Here is a 14,785-nt window from a genome sequence, read left to right on the forward strand (position 1 = left end):
GTACTCTGAAGGTGAGGTGGATTCAATAGAAAATTAGGTTTCTAAATGATGTCATAGCAGTATGTGGTTTCACATGCAGCGTGGAGCAGACAGAAACATGTTATTGGTCAAGAAGAGCAACAGCCCATTTTAGTTTGCCTGAGATTAAAGCAGAGAATTGTGCATGAGAAGAGAATCTGAATGAGTTTAAGGCGTTTGTAAACTATATTAACCCAATTCAAAAGTGCTTCTTTTGTAAAGGTGGAGACACGAACGATTCTGTTGAAAATGGATCGTGTGATGTGCAAGTTATTGGAACCCAGCCCCACGGGTAAGCAGCGTACCAACCACTACTACTCCCTAAAAACAGGCAAAGGTTCCCAGTAGAAAATATAGAATAGAACAGACCCTTCTTCCGCCTTACTGCTTGGATCAGTGGTGCCAGGAGAGTGCTGCCACAGCAAGGATCTCCAATGCCATTAATGCCTGAGCCGAAGAGGAACTCTAAGGTAAAAAGGCATCTTTTCATTTTCTTGAATTAGTATGTGAAAAGAGGCGCATGTATTCCAGATATCTGTTTTAGGGTTTACATTTATTTTTACTTGCCTAAATATACTGACATTGGGAATGACATTTCTACTTCCTAAAAATAATTTGTCACCCTAAAAATCATTTTACTCCCACCATCACAAATAGAGGGTAAAATACTCCCACTTTACAATCTTATCTGGGGCCCTCCTGTGTCAAGTAAGCTCACCACGTGAGCTGTCTTGGACTTTTCAGCTTGGGCTATCGTTTTTTCCAAAATTATATTGATTACTTTCTTCTAGATCAAGATTAAACAGGTAAGAACATTGTCACTAGATGTCCCAACAAACATAGGTTCTCAATGTTTAAATCGCAATGGAAGATCCAAGGCCATTATCACAAACTGAGATGCAAAAGCAGGAACTAATACAAGTGGAAATACATATGTTAAACCAAGAGGCATACTATCTGTCTCGTCCTCCCCCTCGCACTAACATGACAAGGATTAAGTCAAAGCTAAATGGTTATACAGAAAAGGTGCAAATACCCATTGTGGAGTGTTGATACAGAAGTCAGTCAGAGGCGACCATATCTGTAGATAGGGTGGGATTCGATCAAGTATCGGGCCCTCATCTTTTACGATACAACAATTTCCCAAACTTTAATCCGCCACATATGTATTTGAAGTCCCTTGAGAGTTCTCCATCATTACGCTAGAGTTCATTTTACAGCCACCAGCAAATATGGAATCAACGCCGCTGAACCGGAGATATCCCCTCTTCCATTCTCCCAATATTACATCTCCCAATAGTACCACTACTGAGATAATGGGAAGGTGGATACCACTTAACTCCTTTATTTTTTGCAAGGGTCTCCATATAATACACTTGACTTTTAGGGCATGACCACAAATGAGACAAATTGACTAACTCCTAACGATTCTTCCAACCCATAGGTGAGCAAGAAGGGTTAATCTTATGTCGTTTAGCGGGGGTAGGTAACGTCTATAACAAATCTTATAGGAACATTCCCTATTTGTAATACATCTCAAGGTTTTGCCTTTTCTCGACCATATATAGCCCCATGTATCCATATCTATTTATTCCCAATTCCTCCTCCCATTTCTTTATGTAAGGAAATGTGTCTGTGCTTTCTACTTACCTTAATGCTTATATAACTTAGAAACCCTGCCCTTTGGAATATCATCTAATAATGTGAGATCCAGTTGGGCGATCAGCATGTGCCAGCAGTATGCACTTTATCATTCGTAATTCTGTGCCGACTTTGGGAATTCTCTCAACTTGAAAGTCATTTTACATTTATCGAATGAAAGGGGAACCCCTTGATAGCGTAATAAAAATGCAAGTTCTGCGCGCTGAGAAAGTGCTCAGATATCAATTGCACCCTAAAAGGGGAGGGGGCAGCTTTTGATCGTTACATACGTCAAACCCAAAATAAAAGTAACTTACATATAAAATAAATGTAGGGGCACAGGTAACTATAACCAAACCTAGAGGTAGGCTAAAGCAAGGTGAATAGGCCTTCTAGCATGCCTTTGCAGCCAAGGTGTATTAACTTTTTATTAATCTGCAACGAGGCCGCAGTGACTTTTAACGCATCGCAGGTCCCATGATGCCAGGCTGGTATGATAAGAAGCAAGACAACAGTTGCTATTTTTCAAAGTCACATATTAGAACCCCTGGGTCCCACCGACATGCATGGAGAGCATAACCATTAAATAATTCAAAATTATTTGCAAAACATGTTTTTTAGATGGAGACATGAGAACCACAGCGGTTTCAAATTGCCTCTTAGCACATTTCACCTGGGAAGAAGGTCAAAGAGTTCTCAATATGCAACATTTGTTTAGTAGTACGTCCGTGGTTCAAGGCTCTGGTAGTGTCATCGTAGGGAGCGCTTCTCACAAGAACTTAGATGAGATGACCATATTCTAATTGTGTGGGGGTGAGGGAGGGTTTGTGGGTCCAATTACAGAACATAATGTATGTTTTTCTATAAGAGCCTGATGTGAGAGCACAGATCAACTTGGTGTGGGGAAATTTTTTTCATGTCGCAAAGTTACTAATGTTAATTAGCTCGATTATTATAAAAGTCTCAGATTTAGGGGAGTTTCTTTGACAGCGCCTTGTCATGCAGTTCTGTTCCATGATCTATTTCAATATAGTTGTCCGAGCTGCGTCTAGGCCCTATATAAACCTGTGTTACTTCTTGCCTGTGTACTCTCCTTTTTTGACTACTTTTGTAATTTTTATTGATGAGTTCCGAGGTGATCTCCGACACATTTTTGGAGGCCCCAGCGAGATTTCTCAGTCTTTTGACGGAGGCATGGGAATTCCAGCCATGCTCCTGGAGGAGTGCGGGACAGCGACTGTTGGCCAGTACTAAGAGCTTGAGCAAGAGGAGGTCCGCGGATGCCACTTTCCCAAAGGTTTGTCTGGTCCGGCGCTGCCTTTACTCCGACTGAAATGCAGGCCTTTAAAGGGAGACTCTGAGGTCGGGAGAAGTGAAGAATCTCCCGAAAGGATACGTTAGTGTACTCATGAATGAAAAGTGCAAGGGGAGGGAGGGACCCATTTTTGGTGTACAGCGATACACCCTCAGAGTGGTGGAGGGTGAATGACCGTAGTAGTCTAAGATTTTAGATCTGCTAGGGAGCATGTAGACGGTGGCACATCTGTGTTAGAGCAGAGGGTTGTGTAATAAGTGGTGGATCTTGCTAGCCAAGAGCTGTGTGTAGTGAAGGCAAATGGTATAGTTGCATCATTTTCTTTTCTTTGGGGAAGAATATTTTGAGGGACATGTGTGCACATGCTTTGTGAGTAGCAGCAGTTCATTTTTTAGTGTTGTGGAAAGTGGTTGTAGCATTCGTTTAATGTGGCTATGGAGATGACGGAGAGAGCCAAAATAACGTGTAAAGTTTCACCCTCCTCGATCACTTCGATCCATGGGGCAGAGCCTTTTGGTGGTCCCTTTTGTTAAAACAACATTGGGTGACTGTTACGCTCACCTGGTCTCTGCAGGGATGTTGGGGCACGGTTGGAGCCCTCCCTGGATTTGGCTCCCCGGGGTCGGTTCTCTCCCCCAGCTGCTGCCAAGTACACTGCTCTGCATGCTGGTAGAGCCCCTGCGAAAACATGGGAGGCAATGAGAAGGGTGTGGAGGTATCGTGACTCCCCTCGGACCTTTCGTGCCAAAATGAGGTAAGTAAACATTTACCCATATAGGCTCACCTGATATATAGTGAGGGTGAGCTCTCTGTCCTGCTTCTCATAGGCAGGGGCGATTCGAGAGGACCCAGTTGCTTCACTGGTCCATAGATTTGGTGGCCCAGGCCAGCTGTAACCGAACCACTTCGAAGGTAGGAGTTTTTGTGATGATTATTGTTCATATAATTATTAATGTCTTGTCACAAGATTTAAGTTTGTATCCTTAACAATGTCTCTTTCTCCCTTATAGATGATGGCGGCCCAGCGGAGCCTTTGCACCAGTGCAGGACTCGAAGTGTTCCCAAGAAGATGGCAAGTTGGAATCTTAAGGTAAGCGCTAGATGTGATGGCGCGCGACCTTAACAAATGCCCTTATTAGGTTTCTAACCTTATTTGTTCTTTCCTCCTGCAGGTATAGTCTGACGGCGCTTGGAGAAGAGTTGCAGTGCGCGGACCTGTCGGCGGGTGAAGGATGCCTGTGACCGTGACGAAGCTGGCCCTGTAGAACTCCTGAGTTGGTGTCAGAGCTGAGGGTCGGGTAAGGCACGCAGCTAGTGGTTGTATTCCACGAGCCAGGTAAGTGTGCTCTCGTCGATCACGGATGGAGTCACTGCGAGCAGGTAAGAGACGCTTCAGTGATGGTTCTGCTGGTTCTGATGGAGAAAACAGGTAAGTTGCGCCTCCGCAATGGTTTTGCTGGCTCTGCAGGTAAGATGCTTCTCTGCAATGGTTTTGCTGGAAGACAGGTAAGATGCTTCTCTGAGATGGTTTCGCTGGTAAACAGGTAAGATGCTTCTCCGAGATGGTTTTGGCGGCAAACAGGTAAGAGACTTCTCCGAGATGGTTTCACTAGAAAACAGGTAAGATGCTTCTCGGGCGGCAGTGAGCGTTACGCTTCTTAAGCAGAATAACGCCAAGCGTTGGCCTGCGGGCAGGACAGGCTTAAATAGCCTGGTCCTGGCCACGCCCCCCTTGATCTGCTAGATGGTTCCACCCTGCCACTCCCAAATGATGCTGCACGTTCAGCTTCATGAATTCCTATGGACACGCCCAGCCCAGATGCACGTGGATGATTAATATGAGATGGAATAACACGTGCCCAAAGATAAAAGTGTGCAGAGCACACTTTCTTATGAGCCTGGTGCCAAAGGCACCAGGACTGGGTCCAACTGGACCCTTTAGGGGATGTGAACTGGGGTTCCTGTCCAGTGGCCATGACAGTGACAGGTGTTTTTCCACTTTTGGGCCTCACTCCTGGAACTCTTTGCCAATGGATCTTCAACGGATTGTGTCTCTTTCTATCTTTAGAAAGCAACTCAAAACATATCTTTTTATGTAAATTGTCTTTTTCAACTATTGAAAACACTGAACTATAGCCCAGTGGAGTCTATGATTGGTTCTTAAGTAACATCTGCGTCCAGATTTAGTTTCTGCTTGGACCCTGTGGGGTATGCACATTAGAAATATTAAAATCAAATCAAATATTTACAGAGAGAGCTGCGTAGCATAAATTAAAGGTGCAGTCGAGTGAAGAGAGGAGTATCTGTTCTTTTAACGTCCTAACGTAGGGCATTTCTAAGGTGTTGGGCCTGGGGAGAGGGCCATTTGTGTACTAATATAACCTAACAAGACAGGTCTGTGGACAAGGCCAGTGTATGCAAGTGTGGAGTGTAAGGTTGAAAGGGTGGGGCCTGTGGAGAGGGCCAGAGTGACTGAAAATAAGGCGAACGAGTAAGTGGTAATGAGTGAGTGAGATTGATTAAATAAGGGTTTGAGAGTTTAAAGGTTTAAATTATAAAGGAGAAGAGGAAGAAGGGAGGGAAGAGTATTGCGACAATAATGATTAAGGTGCGATAATGACGTCCTATTGGATGGACGCACCACTTAGTCACATGTTTAGGAAACTGTCCCAGTATCGTGACAAGATAACAAAGTACCATTTTGAGTGGGTACATGGCACAGTCGGGAAATGTTACAAGGAATGGCCGGTAGATGGAACGTTTGACAAAAATATTACAGACAGCATGTATTCATATTTGTCGGCTACCCACAAAGGTGTAAAGATTAAAAAGAGGCAGGATAGTTTAGGACTATGGAAGTTGTATGAAGAAAAAGATAAAGAAACAGAGAAGCGGGAAGAGGAGGAGGAGCAGGGTAGTGCCCCGCCCCCTCCATATAGATCTACCCATTACTAAAACCAGATGCAGGATATATGAATCCTAAAGGAGTGTCTCAAGATAAGGAAGGAACACATAAAAGGAAAGAGGAGGGTGAAACAAGTGCTAGTAGCAAGGATGACAAGGGGAGGAGGAAATACTTAATAGACATTAAAAAGAGCACCCAGCAACAACTTGACTCCATGTTCAGGGAGGCCGAGAAAGCCATGGAAAAGGAGACAGAGAAAAAAAGAAAAGTACATGGAAGGCAGCTGACGAACAGGGGTGGACAGCAGAATGCATACAATTTAGAATCACTTGCTGGGGACAGGTCTCAGACAATGGTGAACATGACATGACAGAAGGTGTGCACACCGCATCAGATTTAAAGGACAGTGGTGACAGCGATCATGGGGATGACGAGTTAGATACATACAATTTGATGAACGTGAGCAGGGGAAGGAGATGAACTGGGAGAGAAGAGGAGGAAAGAGAGGAGGCATTGGGAGATTGGGGGAATAGGCTTTGGAGTAGGCCAACGAGAATAGCAGTTGCGACAAGACCACAACGTGGCAATAAATGCAGAGCTTGCACACAGATGCTCCTTCTGCAGAAAGCGAGGGACGAGGTTCACTACATACCGTGGCAGACAATGCATAGGTACACTTTGTTTTACAGTCTGCCTTCATTAATGGCGGGGGCGAGCAAGTAGATTTATGATTTTGAAAAAGAGACAGTGCAAGTGTGTCCTATTCTAGCAGTAACTGGGGACGCTGAGGAGGATCTGGAGGTATCAGTTCAGATAGGACAGATGGGATTTTCATTTCTTATAGATAGTAGAGCAACCAGATCATGCATAAATGAAGAAGTATTTCTATTATCTAACAATAGTTTGGACACACAAGGGACAATTTTGAAAGTTCCTCTGACAAAAGATTTACCCTTGACAACAGGGGCACAGAATATTGTAGCACCACTATTGTATTCTATAGATACTCCCATCAACATTCTGGGAAGGGACTTATTCAGCAATTGAATGCCACAATTTTATTTTCAGAGAAAGTGATGGTGTGCTCCACTCCTGGAATGTATCCAGCTAGAGTGGCAGTGTTCATTCAGGCATACTACTCACATAGCACAATGAGAGGGATACCCACAAGGATATGATCATAATGGTTGCCAGTGATGAAGACAACATGGAATGGCATTCAATGTTATGTATTATCAATGCTAGGTAGCTGGCTTTCAGTGCTAACGTCTTCAAGGCTAGAATGCAGCAATTCTCCCGACTTTTCCTCCACCTCCTCCTCCTCCTCACCTGGTGACGTGGGTATGTCCGACTTCCTTCTTCGAAGTTTTTGGGAGAGGGGCTTTTTCTTTTCATGCAGATAAGGTCTGTCTTGGAAAGAAGCCACCGTGACCCAGAGTCTGGGACTCACCGTGACCCCCCTCCATGACAGCCAGCAGGGGAAAAAGCCTTTGGCAGAAAAAAAACCTGGTTGGAATGGAGATGGTCGCAGAAGACACTGCAGCAGAGACTGATGACCGATGAGAAGGATGCTGGCTGGTCAGGACCGGAAGGAATAGCGTCGAAGGACTCCAAGATACTCCGTGTGCAGCAGACTAAGGGTAAAGAACCCAGGCAAGGACAAACAGAGAAAATAACCCTTTGGGAGCCGAAGAGGCAGAAAGAAAGGAGGAGGAGCAAGGAAGGCAGGATGGGAGCAGAACAAAATACCCAAAAAATAATGAAAGGGCAAGCGGGAAAAAATGGCAGAAAGAAATCCAAAAACGGGGAGGAACAGAAGGCAAGAAACAAACAGGTGAAAACAAACGCCCAGAGAAAACACTATAGAGCGCAAGCAACGGAGAGGAAACAATTCATTGCAACGCGCCGAGCCGCCCTACCGCCGTCTAGTAGATACTATCCGGCGGCGGCAATCTTGGAAAAACCACTAGACCGCTGCCTGCACGTAACAAAATATGTGGCGGCACGGTCTAATGGCGGCTCAACCTCCACCTCCTCCACAACCGCCAGCGGTCAACAGCCGTGACAGTATGCCCCCTCCGAAAGGTATGGCCCCCGGGTTTACCCGGATGCAATCTGTGAAACTTGCGCAGTAAGTGGGGTGCATGAACATGAGAAAAAGGTTCCCAGGTATCTTCTGATGATGGGTATCCCTTCCAGTGGACTAGATATTCAAGATGACCTCTGTAATACCAGGAGTCGCAAATCTGGGAGACTTCGTATTCGTCTTAGGCTGGATTTGGTAAGGTCCATAGTTTTGGACGTTCCTGCTTCCTAACGTCCGGGAAATACGGGCACAGCAGAGAGGAGTGAAACACAGGATGGATCCTTCTCAGTGCATTAGGCAAATTCAGTCTGTTTGCCACTGGATTAATCCTTGACTGTATCTCGAAAGGACCAATGAATCGAGGGGAGAGTTTTGAAGGACGAACCCAACGAGGCAGGAACCTAGTGGATAACATGACTTTGGAGCCCTTACTCCACGCAGGGACTAGCCTTCGATGTTTATCCGCTTGCTCTTTGTAATGTCCGCTAGGTTCTAGGAGGCTGTCTCCAGTGGTCTTTTGGGCTTCCCTGAATTCCAAAGTGGATTCAAGAGATGGAACTTTGGTGTCGTCCCAATAGGTAGGTACGAAGGCTTGTGGATGGTACCTGTAGGTGAAAAAAAAAGGCTAATTCCGATACCCGTATGTACCGAGTTATTATAAGCAAACTCGGCAGTGGGGAGTAGGTCTACCCAGTTGTCCTGCTGCCGGTTGATAAAGCACCTTAGGTACTGTTCCAATGTCCCATTTAACCTTTCTGTTTGGCCATTAGACTGGGGATGGAATCCCGAGGACAGCGCTCTCTCAATACCCAACAAGCTACACATGGCAGCCCAAAATTTGGAAGTGTATTGGCTCCCTCGATCTGACACAATCTTCTGAGGGAGACCATGCAGCCGAAAGACGTCTTTAAGGAATACTTCGGCCATCTCCGAAGCTGACGGTAGCTTGGCTAGAGGGGAAAAATGAGCGAGTTTGGTGAAAGAATCCACAGTGACCATTATGCAAGTGTAACCCCGAGATGCTGGCAGACCTACGATAAAGTCAGTAGATATACATTTCCAAGGACAAGAAGGGGCCTGATCCTGTTGTAATAACCCAAACGGCCTTTGGGTAGAATGTTTACTTTGGAGACACTTCAAGCAGGCCTATCGGCTCTCATCTCGGGCCATATAAATGACCTCTGAAGCAGTTCAAGGGTACCCCGCACTCCTCGATGACCAGCAGTTTTGGAGTCATGGCACCACTGAAGGACCCGTTGTCTAAGTGGTTTGGTGGGGATGAATAGTCTTCCGCCTATAAAATACAAGCCGTCCTTCTCCTCGGCGGGCTGGTCTCCGAGGCCTCGGACTGGAATTGCAGCGGTGGCTTCTCTAACATCTTGCAAAAAGGAGGTTGTCACAGCTAGGATCCGAGTATGGGGGAACATCAGCTCCTTCTTGTAGGAGGTGTCAACATCGTCTTGACAAGATAAGGCATCAGCGATCTGATTTTGAGAACCGGGAATAAAAGTGATGGAGAAGTCAAATTGGGCAAAGAAATGGGCCCACCTTGCTTGTCGAGTGTTATAACATTCCTGCTGTTTAAGAATTTGCAGATTCTTGTGATCCGTTCGTATCAAGAAGGGGTGATTGCTTCCCTGTAGTAAATTCCTCCACTCCAACCATGCTAACTTCATAGCAAGGAGTTCCTTTTCAATGACCGAGTAATTGCGTTGGCTGGGACTCAGTGGCTTATAAAAATAGGCAATCGGATACTCCTGGTCTGGGTTGCCTTGAAGGAGAACAGCACCCACAGCAGCTGCTGAGGCGTCCGTCTCCACTATAAAGGGCTGTAACTGATCGGGTTGTCGTAATATCAGAGCCCAGCAGAATCTGTGCTTCAGATCAAGGAAACTGTCATTAGCTTCTTTGGACCAAACGAAAGGTCCGTATGACTTCTTTAGCAGTGAGGTTATGGGAAGCGTGAGCCTGGAGAACCCAGGAATGAACTTTCAATAAAATTTTGCTAGACCCAAAAACCGCTGGATGTCTTTCACTGACGCAGGGGTCGGCCAGGAGACTATGGCATCTACCTTTCTAGGGTCCATAATGATACCATCCTTGGACAGAATGAATCCAAGGTAAGACAGAGAAGATTGGGAGAAGGCACATTTTTCTGGCTTAATCAACAGATGATGATGCTGTAGTCGGCGTAAGACTTCCTTAACATGTAAGTGGTGTTCCTCCTGATGGCGTGAGAAGACCAGAATGTCATCCAGATAGACCAACGTAGTTTGACCCAACAAATCAGAAAATAGCCTGTCCATAAACCAATGGAAAATCGAGGGTGCATTTACCAGGCCAAATGGCATAACTTGGTACTCAAACAGACCTTAGGGTGTGCGGAAGGCGGTCTTCCACTCTTCCCCGGCTCTTATCCGGAGCAGATGATAGGCATTTCGTAAATCCAGTTTCGTAAAGACTACCGAACCATGTACAGCTTCCAGGATCTCTGATATGATGGGCATCGGATAACGGTCCTTTATTGTCACTTTGTTCAACCCCCTATAGTCGATGCAGGGTCTCAGTTCTTTCGTCTCTCTTTTCGGTATAAAAAACAAAGAGGCTCCGGCTGGCGATTTTGACGGGCGTATAAGTCCATTGGCAAGGTTATCGTCCAGATATTTTCAGAGTACAGCCTTCTCGGGCACAGAAAGAGGATACATTCTCCCAAAAGGAACCAACGCTTGGGGGACTAGGTCAATGGCACAGTCCTCGGGTCTATGAGGGGGAAGCTGAATGGGAACCTGCTCCTGGAAGACTTCAGCAAATTCTGAATAGCTCCCGGGAATGCAATGGATAGAACTCCCTTCGGTAACCGCCACAGTCCTTACTTCTTCAAATGATGGCTCAGGTAGGCATTCTTTTTGACAATAACTTGAGTGAAAACTCAGCAGATTGTTGGTCCAATCCCCCCTAGGGTTGTGTCTACGGAGCCATCCTATTCCCAGTATTACCGGGAAATGAGCTGCACGGATTATGTCAAAGGTGATTGACTCTGAATGCTGCTGTATGGATACTACAATTTCGTCCGTAGTATGCGTAATGAGACCAGAACATAAAGGGGTTCCATCTACACCTTCCACCTTTTGGTCTTCTTTCTTTGCAATCCTGAGAAGAACCACCTTATCGGCCCATAAGGTATCCAAAACATTTCCGGCTGCCCCACATTCTAGTAATGCTTGGGTGTCAACTTCCTTTTTTCGGAAGCGTATCTTAATGGCTATAACCATAAGACGTACATCATCTGTCACTTGAGAAGAGGTAACTGAGAGATTAGCATAGGAACAAGCATAAGCCCCTCGATAGTCCGTCCTACCAATAACCGAGGGCGTTCGTTTCCCGACCTCCTTGGGGGCACATCAGGACAATCTCGCAGCAGGTGGGTTGCAGAACCACAGTACAAACATAGGTTACCTTCTCGTCTCCTCTTTTTCTCTTCGGCGGTTAAAGGTGCTCTAGTGGTTCCGATTTGCATGGGTTCTTCACCGGTAGCTCGTGTAGCAGATGAGGAGGTTGAGCAGCGTGGTTCAGGATAGGATGTCATGCTTCGGATCTTCTTCTTCTCATTCTTCCGTTCTAGGAGTCGGAAATCTATCCTTTCGACTGCAGAAAGGAGATCCGAGAAAGTATCGGGCCGAGCCGTTCTGGCAAGTTCATCCTTTAGCTCCTCCCGAAGACCCCTATGAAATACAGTGTATTGTACCGTTTCGGGCTAGCCGGCCTCTGCCGCCAACTTCTTAAAGGTGGATATATATGTGAGTAAATCTGAGCTACCTTGACGTACATCCAGAAGGTCTTTGCTGGCCACATGCGCGCTCTCAGTTCGGAGGAAAGTCTGCCGTACCAGATTCGTGAAAGTGGTGCAATCTTGTAGGACTGGATCATCTTGGGACACCAGTGGGGTTGCCCAAGACAGGGCATTACCCTTCATGTGGGTGATCATAAACCCCACCTTCGTATGATCAGTTGAATATGCATTCTGTCTAAACTTAAAGTGAATGTTACAGGCATCCAGGAAATCCTTCACCTTACATCCTGAGCCATCGAACTTTCCTGAAACCAGAGGTAAAGGGGGTAAATCTTGCACCTGTTGTTCCCTGGCGGCTACTCTTTGCTGGAGAGCCGCATTGTCGGTCTTTAAAGCTTGAACCTCAGCATTGAGGTTTTGGACGGCAGCCACCAGCTCTTGGAGCTGTTGTGGGGTGGCAATGACTTCTTCGTGGCGTTGCAAACTATCAATGCTAGGTAGCTGGCTTTCAGTGCTAACGTCTTCAAGGCTAGAATGCAGCAATTCCCCCGACTTTTCCTCCACCTCCTCCTCCTCACCTGGTGACGTGGGTATGTCTGACTTCCTTCTTCGAAGTTTTTGGGAGAGGGTTTTTTCTTTTCATGCAGATAAGGTCTGCCTCGGAAAGAAGCCACCGTGACCCAGAGTCTGGGACTCACCGTGACCCCCCTCCGTGACAGCCAGCAGGGGAAAAAGCCTTTGGCTGAAAAAAACTCTGGATGGAATGGAGATGGTCGCAGAAGACACTGCAGCAGAGACTGATGACCGATGAGAAGGATGCTGGCTGGTCAGGACCGGAAGGAATAGCGTCGAAGGACTCCAAGATACTCCCTGTGCAGCAGACTAAGGGTAAAGAACCCAGGCAAGGACAAACAGAGAAAATAACCCTTCAGGAGCCGAAGAGGCAGAAAGAAAGGAGGAGGAGCAAGGAAGGCAGAATGGGAGCAGAACAAAATACCCCAAAAATAATGAAAGGGCAAGCGGGAAAAAATGGCAGAAAGAAATCCAAAAACAGGGAAGAACAGAAGGCAAGAAACAAACAGGCGAAAACAAACACCCAGAGAGAACACTATAGAGCGCAAGCAACAGAGAGGAAACAATTTGTTGCAACTCGCCGAGCCGCCCTACCGCCGTCTAGTAAATACTATCCGGCGGCGGCCATCTTGGAAAAAACACTAGACCGCTGCCTGCACGTAACAAAATATGTGGCGGCACAGTCTAATGGCGGCTCAACCTCCACCTCCTCCACAACCACCAGCAGTCAACAGCCGTGACATGTATTGACCCCATACTGACATTAAAAGGAGTAAGTGACATAGAATTGTTTGCAACAAAAGACAATGAGGAAGCAGTGGTAGTGTTTGAACTGAGCATACCTTGCCAAGTACACATAAAGAAAGGGCAGTTTCCCAGATGACTCAGATAACAAAAAAGAATGCAAAATGTTTGCAGGAAGATTTAGAAAAAGTGGCAAAAAGCTTATGGACAACAGGACCCCATGATGTAGGGTAGCTAAAAGGGGCCGGAAAGTACACATCAAATTAAAAGAAGGAGCACTATTGCCACAAGTAAAACAGTACCCCCTTTCTCGAGAAGCAGATGAAGACATTTATGAGACACTGCATGCCTTATGGCAGCAAGGCATAATACAGGAAAGTACATTACCTTACAACACAGCTATCTATCCAATCAAGAAAGCATAAGGAGGAGTGTGGTGATTCATACAGGATTTACGTCCTCTTAACAATATTATTTAAGAGAATATCCGTTGGTCACAAATCTCACAACAGATTTTTGTAGCATTCAAGCAGAAGCTCAATTTTTTACTGTGGTAGATTTGAACACATTTTTCTCCATTGCACTACACCCCGACCCCAGGTGCCTCACTGTGTCTACTTATCATGGCAACAGATTCGAACACTGTAGAGTACTGTGAGGGACGTAGCATTTTTAACAGAGTTATACAAATAGATTTGAGTGACTTACAATTGCAAGCACAGTGATACAGTATGTTGACGACTTACTGGTATGTAGCACGACAGAAGAGGAGTGTAGAAAGGACTCAGTGACTCTACTGACTTTGCTAGCTGACAAAGGATACAAAGTTGACAAAGAGAAATTGCAGCACTGTAAAAAAGAAGTGGTGTACCTGGGTCATATTGTGTCAGCAGACAGGAGAAAAATAACACCAGAAAGAGTAGAGGCCATACATAAAACTCCATGACAAAAAAACAGTGAAAGAGATGTAGCAGTTCTTAGGCCTATGCCACTACTGTAGGGCGTGGGCTTTTGATTACTCCACTTAGACCAGGCCATTGCTGCAGGCATTAAAAGAAGCTCAGACGCACAAACCACACATAAAATGGACAGCTGAAATGGGCGAGAGCTCTGATGAACTAAAACACAAGTTAGCACATGCACCAATACTGGCTACACTCAACTACAAAGAGAAGATTCATCTATTTTCCCATTCAAGTAATGACAGCTGTGCTGACACAGAAAAAAGGACAGGGACACAAACCACTTAAACAAAATCAACATTGACAACTCTGAGATCTTCAGGGTATGAGGTTTTACTGACAAACCCAGCAATAGAAGTGGTGATATATAGGACTATAAATCCAGTAGAATTCGTTGCAAAATTGAGGAGGGATATTACATACGTGTCTGCGCAGCATGCGTAGACAGGCGTAAAGGTAACCCCCTATTTAAAGAAAAGGTGATCGAAGGGGGGGGGCATGGTTTTCATTGACAGAAGCGCCAGTATTGATCAGACCATGGGATAAAGACATTCAGGTTCCGCTGTGATGGGGCACAGACATGGAGTACACGGGGGGGGGAGTTGATAGTATACTCACAGACACGACTACCAAACCACTACTCTGCACAGGCAGCAGAACTGGTGGCCTTGATTGAAGCACTGAATATGTCACAGGGCCAGGTAGTAAACCTTTTTTTCTGATTCTGCCTATGTTACTTCCACAGTGCACA

The sequence above is a fragment of the Ambystoma mexicanum genome, chromosome 2p (genome assembly GCF_040938575.1).
Source record: "Ambystoma mexicanum isolate Mex_15411 chromosome 2p, UKY_AmexF1_1, whole genome shotgun sequence".
Classification (NCBI taxonomy): domain Eukaryota; kingdom Metazoa; phylum Chordata; class Amphibia; order Caudata; family Ambystomatidae; genus Ambystoma; species Ambystoma mexicanum.